At 35.3% G+C, this 12,468-nt stretch overlaps 1 protein-coding gene across 1 annotated transcript in view; it reads left to right on the top strand.

Moving 5' to 3' along the window:
• Positions 1–12,468, top strand: part of FBXL13 (F-box and leucine rich repeat protein 13) — an 86,060-nt gene that overhangs the window by 8,308 nt on the left and 65,284 nt on the right.

The following is a 12,468-nucleotide window of genomic DNA, read 5'->3' as shown; positions in this document are numbered from 1 at the left end:
CACTCTGCCTGAGACTTTGTGTTCCACAGATCCTGCAGGTATGATTTTTTTTTTTGTGTCTGTGTGTCTCCACACAGCAGCAACTGTGAACATGGACCCTATCAACATGAGTCCACCCAGATACAAGTAAGGTAAAAGTAAAGACCAGGCCACTACTTATGGCTGTGGGTTTGAGCTCAAATAACCATGTATGGCTCAAATGTTGCTTCTACAGAGCTGGAGTCCCAAACCAGTTTTCAGAGCTTTCCTGTTGTTTTTTGTTACTAACTTCTTTGTTCTCTTCTAAATATTGCTTTCAGGCAGGGCAGCTTTTGTTAATCCTAAATTCACAGAAGCAGAGTAGCATCTAGAAGGTATAATTACACAATATGTTTCTTTTCATGACAAAGCTGGCATATGGATAAACTCCATTCAACATACCAGTGCCAATATAACTGTTTGTGGGTTGCACTGTAAACAAGTTTGCTGGAACAACTGAAAAAAAGTTGGTCTTTTTTTCTTAAATAAAATTTGATGACTTTGGGGGTCTGCTTATGGTAGAACTCTACTATGTTATGACCACAACTAAAGAAGTAGTAATCTGTGGAAAAAGTTCAAGAGTGAGCAGTGTGTTGTGAGAAACAGTTATAGGGGCATGCCAATGTGCTATTAGATCCTGACTGATTTGCATCAGACCATGTTAATGTAGATGCAGTTTTGACTTCCCATGCAGTCCTGAGAGTTTTTGTCTTCCTCCTTGAGTCCTTTATTTAATGAAAAATTGATACTCTTTTGCAGACATTTGCCTTGCAAATCTTTCCAGTCTCTGTATCTATTGATTACATAGCATAAAAAGATATTAAAATTTATCATTAAAGTGTAAACTTATTAAAGTGTATAATTAAATAATATCATACCGTGGATTCCCTAAAACACATAATGTTTGAGCATGATTCAGGTAATAGAAAACAAACTGTCTACATTGAATCTCTTGCTGGATTTAAGACACACTGGTATTTTTCACAAACAAAAACGGGTCCTAAATGTACCTTTATAATCATTTGGTTTATTCCAGTAGAACTTCAAGACAACTGTTCATTAAAAGTAGTAGATAAGTGATTCTATAATGTGTATTTAACATTTCAAAATTTCCTTTTTAATCCTTCTTTTGTTAGACTACATGCCATGCTAATCAAGCTTAGCCCCTGTCCATGATATAGAATAATATAAGCTACTTTTTAATTAAGCTACTTAAACAGGGTTGGAATTAGATGATCTTTAAGGTCCCTTCCAACCCAAGACATCCTATGATTCTATGATTTAGTGTTTTTGGTCTGTGAACTGCACCTTACCTGAGAAATAAAGTCATTGTCATCAATAGCTCAAATAAAAAAGAATAGCTCTCTTACAACATCTGTAGTTCTTTTGAGAGGATAAGTTTTTGATCTGTTCTTTTTATTTTACTTAGTTTTTTGGGATTCTCAGTATTTGAGAAGGGAATGAAGGAGTGGTGGAAGTCACTTGGTTATTTGTGGGTGCTGCTGCTGCAAAGAATCAGATCATACATACATAAAATGTATAGACACAAACTAGAATTCATATATAATATATTAAAGAGTGACAGCTATTGTGGGGTATGTAGCCATACCTTTTGAAAAAGGCTACAAAGCAGCTATAAAAATATAAAAACAAAATTTACCTTCTGTTTATGTATAAAATTAATTTTATAGCCTGTATAAATCAACTGTAATGTCAAGTGTTACCTCAGTGGCTTAGCAGAAAACATTGATGTTTTCCATTTCTAGTGCAATTCCAACTCTGAGGTTTGGATCTGAAAAGCAAGGTAGTTGCCAGCCTAGACATTGGTCTCTGCATAGTGTATAATTTTATGTGCATTTATGAGGAGAATCAAGTAGAAGCTGAGAATTATACTGATTTTTAATAGGAAATAATAAAGAATAAGAAAAAAAGAAAATTGCATAATCCACATAATTTTTAAGCCCTATATCTGTGATCCGTATATAAAGATGTCATCGTAGGAAGAGGAATTATTTTTGTAAATGTTTAAATAGTGTTTGCATATCTAAAATCCCAAAGATGCATATTTTGCTGGTGTAAAGTGTTCATTGAATTACGATGCATTGAACCTAAGCTTATTGGGATCCATCAACGAAACATTTCTCAATGATGAGGCAAACTGGGCTGTAGTGGGGTGTGCTGTGGCTGCTGGGATGCATGGGGGCACAGCTGTAATATATTTTTATGTCAGAGCTATCTCAAACAAAGCTGGGCCACAGGGGATGGGAGCTGATTCTCTTGGGTTGTTTTGGTTAAGGATTGCCATAAACAAAATAAGACACTACTAATGCAGGGATTTGGGGACGTTCCAGACAGGTGTGCAGGTGGTTTGGAAGTGTGAGGTTGTGCTTTTTAGGGAACAAAAAGGAGAAAAGGAAGTGAGAGTTGTGGATCTTTGGGGTTAAGCCAAAAAATAATGGCTTTATTTATATTTAAAGTGCAAGGGAAACAAAAATTAGAACAGCAAAGGGAGCCATCCAGAAACTTTGGGAACTATTGCTATGGAGAAAGAACACCAAATCCTTCTAATTTAAATGCTTCCAATTTGTATTTAAAAAATACAGCTCTGTTAATCCAGAGAAGTGCAAATCTGTGTGTCTGTCACCTAGTTACCCTTTTTTGAGCAGTCACTTTTTATTCAGTACAATAAGTACAGAAACAGCTCTTCTGTTTACTGGCAACAGTTTCCACTAGCTAAGTGTTTATAAACCTTTGCTGCAGAAAGGGAGAGCTTTTCTTTTTTAAATTTCTTGCCACCATAAGCTCTCATGCTTTCTTCTTGGTAGATCCAGTGTCTAGATAGAATCTCCTTCAACATGAGATTGTTTCTGGGTGCTGTCTCCCCCAGCCTCTGGTCATTGGTTAGGATGTCATCCTAAAAAGCAGGAGAAAAGCTCCAGCAGAGGAGGAAACTTAAGGTGAGCCATAGTTGGTGAATTTTGGTGTTAGATCACAGCAACTTTTATTCATATTAAAATTTTTCAGATCCTTCTGTTTTCAAGACTACTTTAAATCTTTGTTCCTTTTTGGTATCTTCTACAGAATGGGTGTTTACTCTGAGCATTCACAGACTGTTGCAAGTAGAGCATGCCCAGACTTCTCAAAGCTTTGGAACTTGTAAGGAGACTTTATTATTATCTCTAGCACTGCAGATGTATTTGGCAGTGGCTTGTTTCAAAATCACAGGTTGTTTTGGTACAGATCTTCGTTAGTATACTATCATTTATTGCAACTTTCTCTTTTGTACCCATGCAGAAAAATGTCTGTCGGTTTCTATTTGCTGCTGGGATAAAATCTATCTTCAAAGTCATCTGGAAATCATTTGCTTTGTAAATGTCATTTTTTATGATAAAGTTTCCTAAGAACATCACTGGTACGACAGTACTCTGGTGAATTACGAACAGAAAATGATTGCTCTGCCTTAAAGTTGGTTGGTTACTGTGGTCTTGACTTTGCATGAAATGAATGGTTCAACTGGCCATTTCAGAGCTGAATATTCAAAAGGTGTGTCAAATCAAAAGCTTCACTTTTGTTCTTCTACCGGGAAACTAGGCCCTACAAATGAATAATAATACAGTCAATACAAGTCATACAGTTCAATTTCTTCAAATACTTTTTTTTGGGGAGCTGTGTCAAAATTCTTGTGAGTTTTAAATTAGATTGAGTTTTGAAGTTAAGGAAATAATCCATAGTTCCAAATCAAACAGATTTTTGGTTAGATAAGACTGTGATGGTTCCAACTGTAATTATCATGGGATGCAAGTCTTCAAAAGCATGGGGTGTATGGAAGGATATGCTATTGAAAAGGGGCTACACATTTCTTTAGCTTAAAAAACCTTTGTAAGTGCCTAATGCACTCTGAACCACATAAATGTCTTTAAAATTAGTATGGCTGTAGCAAACTCACAGGATTCTAGAATAAAAGCATAAAACTACAAATAATGATTTTAAAAATAATTTTAAGCAGTTGATATGTAGTGAGCATGGACTGCTTGTGGGACAACAACATATTTTGAGGGTTAGGATTAGGCCAACTGCTTGAATGCATTGTCTACCCAGTTAAATGCTAGTAGTAAGTAAAAGATGCATTATCAGTGATATTCCTATCTGTTTTTTCCTTTCCTAGCTAAGGAAAGTATAGCCTTTGTATAGTTTTTTATATGTTGAAAATCTTTTAAAATCTTGGTAAAATACTCTTGGTATTTTTCTGTGTTTCTTATCATTGAACTTAGTCTCTGTGGTAAAAAAAATGGGTTCTGGTTGATAAATTTTTCAATCCTGTTCATTTCAGTAGAGATGCACAGAATATAGGTCATGATAGAAGTGTCTCAAATGCAGAGAAGCAAATCCTTTTATTAAAAAGTCCCTTTTTGACTCACGTTTCTTAGTGACTTATTTAATTTAAAACTAATTTCAGTATAACCAGAATAACTTGCACTTTGAAAATCAACACACTGTACACTTAAGTGAGTAGTCACTCTTTCTTCACTTCTTAGCTATGTTGATTAACAGAGGTGAAACAAAATTTGCAATAATTTCCTTACTTTTGCAATGGCCTTATATATATTGTTTCTGAGTACAACACGTAACCCACTATTTGACTCAAGGTTTCTCTTGTGCTTCGAGTGAACTCTGTACTTTGTGAACTCTTGTACTTTGAGTGAACTCTGTACAGGGCATGCCTGCACTTTTCTAGAGCATATTTCAAACTATACTTCATACACTGCTGTAATGAAAAACACTCTTTTATTGTGTTCATTATTGCATGAAAAATTAAATAACTAATATGGAAATACTATTTTGTAAAGCACACTGTCATCTTTGGAGTGTTTTTACTCTGACACCTTACTGTTGAGGCACATATCTTAAGCACTGAGCACTTTGAAAAGGTATATTAAAAGGATTTTTTTCTCTTGAGTGATAGGTTATGGGATAAAATTAGAAAGTTCTTTTTGTATTCTTGGTGTTAGCCAGTTACCAAACAATGTTGCCATTGATGTATTATTGTGAAGTTATGAAAGTAATTACAATACAGGCATAAAATATTCCTTATATAAAAGCTGCTTGAGGAGAAATGTTGTGGGACTTTATTAATTGTGTTTCTTTCAGGTGGTTTCTTTTTCATACTTACAACTGCACATTTTAAGTGTTGGGTTTCATATCAGACATTCAACTACATTTCAGCATATCATATAGTACTTCAGTTCTGCAAATGATTAGAGTTGTGGGAGTTTTTAATATGTAAATAATCCTACTGTTTTATGTAAAATTCTGCACATGGTCTTAGTTTTTCAGTCTTAAATTCATCTTATATTTTCAGATGATTATGTTATAAGGCATATTTTCTCTACAGCCAAGGCATTAAATTTTACCAATTTTTCCCTCTTTTCCCTCATTTTGGTTATTGAGTCTCTTCTAAGCTGAAACATTAGTACTCTATTGACAGAAATACTGTTTGGCACTTGGCCATAAAAATGTCAGGTGAAGAGCTATGGAAGAAGCTCACCAAATGTCATTTACTTTTGGCCTGAGATTGCTGTATCTAAGCTTACTTATCAGGACAAGATCTTTTTGGAATGATTTGCTACCAGAATCATTTAATGTTTCAGAATGATGCTTACTGATAACAGTGTATTTTAGAGCATTTAAGTGTATATGAGCAGCTAGCAGTATAGCTTTAACATTTTTTTCTACCATAATACAACACACTTTTTATTATTCAGAGAAGTTAAGAAGAATACTATGAAGTATTTAATTTAACAATAGTTTTTTTTTTTTTTTTTTTTTTTTTTTTTTTTTTAGGATAGATGAATGTGTGTCATTTACTGCAGCAGTACTTCCAGGTCCTTTTTTTTTGCACAGCTGTTTCCATCTGGGTGGCCGCCGACATGTCCTGGTGTTTGGGGTTGTTCCTTCTCCTTGCTGCACTTCATGAGGTTCCTATCAGCCCGCTTCTCCAGACTGCCAACTTCCCTCTGGATGGCAGCACAACCCTCTGCTGTATTTTTATTCCAAAATTTGGATGATAACTGCATTGACTTAAAGTCAAGGTCAGGAAATGCAGTTCATGGGAAGTTTTGATTCTCCAAAGAAATGGCTGTTTTTCCCCCACAAAGAAATGAAAAACAGATGCATGAAGATCTGTACTACCCGATTATAAACCCTTTGCACCTTGTAGAATGGGAAAAATGCTTGCCTGCCAGTCATTCAAAATAAATCAAAAACATGCATGGTGTCTGTTCAGATAATATATTTTGCTGCCTGAAAACCCATGGAGAATGGCTATTTTAAAAATAATTAACACCTGCAGTGTAAGACCAGTTTAACAGACTTCTAAAATATGAATCTGCTTATGTGCAGTATTATCAACTTGGAAAGACAAACATCACAACCATCAATAGTTTAGAAACAGGTTTGGATCATTTTCGTCCATCCTTATTATTTTTTAATTCCGCCTACTCTGCTTACAGAGTAACACAATTCTGGGTCTTCCTACAGGAGCTGTTACTGGAAGGCACCACTGGCATTTTATGGTGAGAGTTCCTCCTGAGTGGTTTCAGTTAGAGACAGTAACTTCTGAAAGTCTTTTTGGGGTTGTGGCTGTGTAATATTCACAGTATACTATCCTTCTGGCAGTTTAAGATCTCGGCAAATTTTGTCTGCTCTAGATCTCCAGATGTAATTTTGTAAAGTAAAAGTAACAGAACCCCAGAGTTGTCCAAGGTATTAATATGATGTTCAGACTTTAGCACAAGTAACAGGTACTCAATTCTGCTCCCAAAAGCAAATCCCTTTGGGTATGGAAAAACATCTTAGTCCTTCCTGATGACATGTGTGGAAGTACATGTGACCATGTGATCAGAGGTTAATTCCCTTTGTTACAGCATTTTGCAATAGTTCCAGGACAGTAATCTTTTTCCCAATGCAGCTGATAGCTCTGCTAAGCAGGTAAGTGGGCAGGAAAAATAAAAGCTGTTATGATCAGTATTAAAGGTTTGGTACTAGCTGTGAAAGTGTGCTTGATTCATTAGGAGTTGCCTGCATCCTAACCGTTATTCTGCCATTTTATCATGAATAGTGTTAAAACAGTGGTTTCATGTAAAAAAAAATTCTTCTGTTACAACTGGGAAAAATCTCAAGAAATGTTTTTGATTACCAATGCAGATTTTATTCAGTGTTTTTCAAATAGGAGAATGTTGCCAATTGATTATTTTCTAGTCTGCACTTTAATTGAATGCAAATGTATTAAAAAGAAAAGAAAATATTCTTATTTTCCAAATAAAAAGTGTATTTTATGTTTTGAGACTACAATGCATGTATTATTTGATCAGATAATACATGCCTTAAATTGTTGATGCAGCATATAACAATTCCGAAAGCAAACGAAAACACACTGAAAGTGGTTGTGTAATTATGGGTGAGAACAATTTGCTCTCTAGAGTGGTAACGGAAAAGAACAAATGGCCAAGAATAAAAAAAAAAAATGATTGTGGTCTTGGCTTTTAAATCAGAGGATAGAATAATATTTTCAATGATATCAGCATGCAAGTTATTTAGAAAAATAATTTAATTTAATATTACAATGAACTTGGCAGGTAATAAAGCCACCAAGCCAAAATGAATCATAGTGAGCCACGTCTATTCCATTCTGGGGGCTGTACTTAGTAATGTTACAGCCTTTTATGTTACATCCTTTTATGTTACATTCTTTCTTTTCCTTATGTATTTGAGGACAAAACTAAACCATATTAATGTTTATTGTGTGACATGACCTACATTCTAACGTTTGCTTTCCAGAGTTTCTTCTGGAAAGCATTTTCATTTGTATTCTACAATAATATATTATTTTAAATTTTGTGTATAACTTCTGATTGCTCTGGGACAGTTAAAAACATAGTTTCATTCTTTGCTTATATGAAATTCTTGGAACTAATTCTTTAATGGTTGTCATAAAGAAGAGAAATCTTTCTTTTTAAATATGTTTTCAGTAGAATAACAGAACTTCTGTTATTCTATTGCTATTTTAGGATGCTGTGATCTTGTTAATAATGTGTGTGTGATATAAAATCTAAAATTGTGTAGCATTACATTTATCATGCTATTTATCTTTCATATATACTACTACAATTCTTGCTGGTTTTGTGTGGAAGTATTGGATGAAATGTTTTTAATGATGTTCTTCTGTTGAGAATTCAGTGCTGCTAGCTTGCATGCTACAAGGCTAATACACAATTAATCATTTTTTTAGATTGTGGGTTGGACAAATCCAGCTATGTTAAATGTTACTAGTACTTCACATAACATCTACTGATATATTGGTTTGTAGATGAAATCTCTTTGGAGCTGCTTTATGTAACATCTACAATTAATTTAGAATGAATATAAGAAACAGTTATTTTTTGGAATAACGTCTCTTAATACGAACCACTTCATAAAATGGGTGTTACAGAAGGCCAGTCTCAAGAGCTAAACTATGTAAGTAGGGAGTTTCACTGGAGGGCTGAATAAAATCAGAGGGAACCATGTATTGTTTTACTGGAGCTGTATCAACAAGAGCAAATGAGAGATTGGATAGAAAAGACAGATGACAGCTCTAGACAGAAAAGGGAATCGTGTGTTGTGCTACCGTGAAAGAAGGCTAAAAGACAGAACTGACTGCTAGATTGTTGGTCAGATAAAAAGGTTTGGAATACAGGGAAAGTAAACCATCTCCTGCAGGTGCTTATCTTGCGCTGCTGATCAAGAAAAAGGATCGGAATTTATGGCTATGATAATTGCAGCTGAGAAGCACTATATACAATTTCAGAAAGGAAGGGAGAAAGGGAGGAAGGGAGGAAGGAAGGAAGGAAGAAAGAGAGAGAGAGAGAGAGAGAGAAAGAAAGAGAAAGAAAGAGAAAGAAAGAGAAAGAAAGAGAAAGAAAGAGAAAGAGAAAGAAAGAGAAAGAAAGAGAAAGAGAAAGAAAGAGAAAGAAAGAAAGAAAGAGAAAGAGAAAGAAAAGGAAGGAAGGAAGGAAGGAAGGAAGGAAGGAAGGAAGGAAGGAAGGAAGGAAGGAGTTCAAGTTATAGTTATAAACTGTTGCAGAAATGACCTTGTTGTAGCTGTAAAGGTCTAAGATGTGGTTTGAAGATAAAGGCCTGAAATAAAAACAGCACTCCTCCGAGCTAAAACCCCATAAAGAACAGTTGATGTAACATTAAAATTTATATGTGCTCTGTCTTTTCTGTCATGCGGTTTAAATGATTCATATCTAGTTAAAATAATTGAATTTAGAGGTATCAGTATGTGTGTTGTATCTTTTGGAATATCAGTGTGTTGGTTGTCATCCATTTCCATTTATCTTACATTTCAAAGACACTAAATTCATTCTTTGTATCTACAATCTATGTATTTTCCATTTTTGCTGATAACTTAAGTCTTCATTAGGCTCAAAATCAAAGATTGTTTATTTTCATCTATTCACTGCCATTCATTTTAAACTTATTGTGGTCAATAGTGTGATGGTCCACAGGAGCTTTTCAGAAACTTTGAAGCTCTGTCTTCTATCTAACCGTGAAGACACCCAGGAATTCCTTTTAAGAATAAAACACATTTATATCATTGTACTGTTGCTATTTACAGTAATAACATATTTCTTCTGTTAACAAAACATTGATATCAATTGGATAGTCTGCTTATGCCATTCTTTTGAAGTTCATGTTGGTGGCTTAAAATTGTTGCAAAAATATTTCTCTATCATCTTTTAGTGATTGAAAATCATATTGAAATTCTCTTCTGACACTTCTTCAGCTAACAAACTGCTTTGAACTGTCTGTTCAGTTACAGGCTACAGATGTTATGAACCTTTCCATTGGAACTTCCCTGAGCTACAGTTCTGACCTCATCTTTCCAAATAAATCCAAGATTACACAGATTTTGGCAATGTGTTTTCATTGTTAATGGTAAAACAGCAATGATGTTAGCTGCTTTTTAGGTCTGTTTGACTTGGTAATCTTGTTAATATTTTTTTGTTTGTAAATTATTAGCTGAAATTTCTAAACATTGTTTTTATTTAGAGCAACAGTGGTATGTAGAGTATGCATGAAACAGCAGTTATTGTTCAATTTCTACATACGAATGGTATATGATTCCAGTTCAGACTGTCTTTGGCAAATGAATGTGTTACTGTGCCAAAGAAAAATGAGTACATGAGATTCATGGATTACAGCTCAGCTGCTTGTGGTATTACTCCACCCACTCAGCAATCTTAGAGAATCGTTTCACCTCCATGTGTGACTGGGAATTGCATTTAAAAACTGCCATTCATATTCCTAGTGCTGGAGCTAAGATTTCCTCAGAGGGATTTGAAGTGCTTTATCCCCATTAGTGGTCACAGTACTGACATAGCTATTCATTTTTCTTGCACCCTGTCATGGTCAAAGGTGATGCAAAATGATATTTAATGTGTATTGTGTGGAGAGAGGCACTGCTGCTATAGAGTATTGTGGTTGTTCCCTTAAGACAACGCTCCTGGTACATACTGCATATCACAAAAACAAGCAGCACTATCATACAATTATTTCACGGATATGGAAAGAGGAAGAGGGGAAATTGAGAGACAAATTACTAAAGTAAAGGACTTAAAAAGCATGCAAAGGAAGAGGAAGGCCCCTGAGTTTCTTTTAGACATAGAAGTGCTCCTGAAGCCTTTGTGACTAAACAGTTCAGAGACAAAGAAATTTCGAGATTAAATTGTGGTTTGTGGTTGTGGGGCTTCATGGGGGGTGTACTTTAGTTTACAGTAGGTTTCAGAGAAGCTCAGAGAAATAGAAAATAAGCCTGTAATTTTTTTTTTTTTTTTTTTTTAATCAACTGTTACTGGAATTACTGTCTCTCTTGCCACTTCCTCAGTATGGGTGTCTAAAAATGCCAACATAAGGAAAACCCTAGTGTTTTTCTGCTGTTTTTTCCAGGGCCTCTCCCTCTCCTTTTCCCTTTATTATCTCTTTCTATTTCCCCAGTGGATTGTAGTTTAAAGCATACAAATTCTAGTTACTCCTTGAAAACTCCAGAAGCCATCTGAAGAAAATAATAGCAAGGATAAGTCCAGCATTCAACACTTTGGTCCATTCTTCTCGTGACTGCAAGTCTTTTTCCCTTCTGATTTTCAGAAGTCTAGATAGGTCCACTCAAAGTATTTGAATTTCATTTTCATGCAATTGCATGAGTCTTTCTTCATTATCATCCTCAAGCTTCTGAGATGACAACGATTTCACAAGTCTGCACTGAAACCCTTATTGCTGGATAGTTGTTGAACCATGATCCCTCAGCACGTCTGTGTTGATATTTCCTTCACTTACACATTACACACTTCAGAGGTGTCACCAAACATCTTGTGCAGTTAGGTACAGGCAGCAGGTTCAGCTGATCATCCCCTTGAACCTTCAGCAGATGCAACATCTTCTGGTGCCCCTGTTTGAGAACCCTGACTAATTGCTCTCCCTATTTATCCCTGCTGCCTGTAGGTAGTAGTCTTCATCCTAAGAGGGACACTTTGTGATCTGTTTAGGAATCTCAAGGTCCTTTGAACTTGTTATTTCTAACAATTAGGCCACTGTTTGTGTTCCTCAGTTTTATTCCACTTCTTTTCCAACTCCTAACCTCCTGCTGACCAGAGATCAGAGAACTCCCACCCAGCTTTCCCCTATGATCTTTTCCTGGATTGTCTTTCCTACCCTGGCTTTGGTCTACCTCAAGCTATTTTCTTTTTCTTAACACTGACTCTGTGCAGAAATTATCCTAACATGGTTTATAAACTCATTTTTTCCTACTCAGCATTTTTCTATTGGCTGTACTGCCAGTAACAGACGTTCTGCTCTGATTCCATTGTCTGTCCTTTTCAATCATTCCCAGCAGTTCCCTTCTGTACTGACAAAATCCTCCAGAATTTGAGAGGAGGAGGAGTACTTTGGTTAAGGCAGGCTACTACCCATGATAGATTATTTTTTTCCTTCTGGCACTTTTAAAAGTTTCTAGAAAATGTCCCATCTAGTGAGTATTACTGGCCAAATGGGAATTTCTTCAGTGCTCCATCTTCTCAGGATTACCCTTTAATAATTAAGATAATGCTTAAGATATTCCCAGGAACAAGGATGAGTAATATATTATTGTATTTCCAATGAAGTTTCTAAAAGGTAATGCATATAGAATGGCTTAATTATTCAGATTATCAGTAAAGCGCTATTAAATAGACTCATAATCTGAATAATGGAGAACATGAAGGAATACAGTTAAAGTATGTTAATATATATAACATATTACAGGCGTCATTAATATATTAATGTAACATATTACAGGCAGAGGCTGAGTATTCACTCAAGATTGAACAAGAACGATGGTAAATCAGCAAGTAGAACCCAACTTTTGGGTTTGAA

This window comes from Cygnus olor, chromosome 1 (assembly GCF_009769625.2).
Source record: "Cygnus olor isolate bCygOlo1 chromosome 1, bCygOlo1.pri.v2, whole genome shotgun sequence".
NCBI classification, from domain to species: Eukaryota; Metazoa; Chordata; class Aves; order Anseriformes; family Anatidae; genus Cygnus; species Cygnus olor.
Note: the sequence above shows the minus strand (reverse complement) of the source record. Positions and strands in the feature narration are given on the sequence as shown.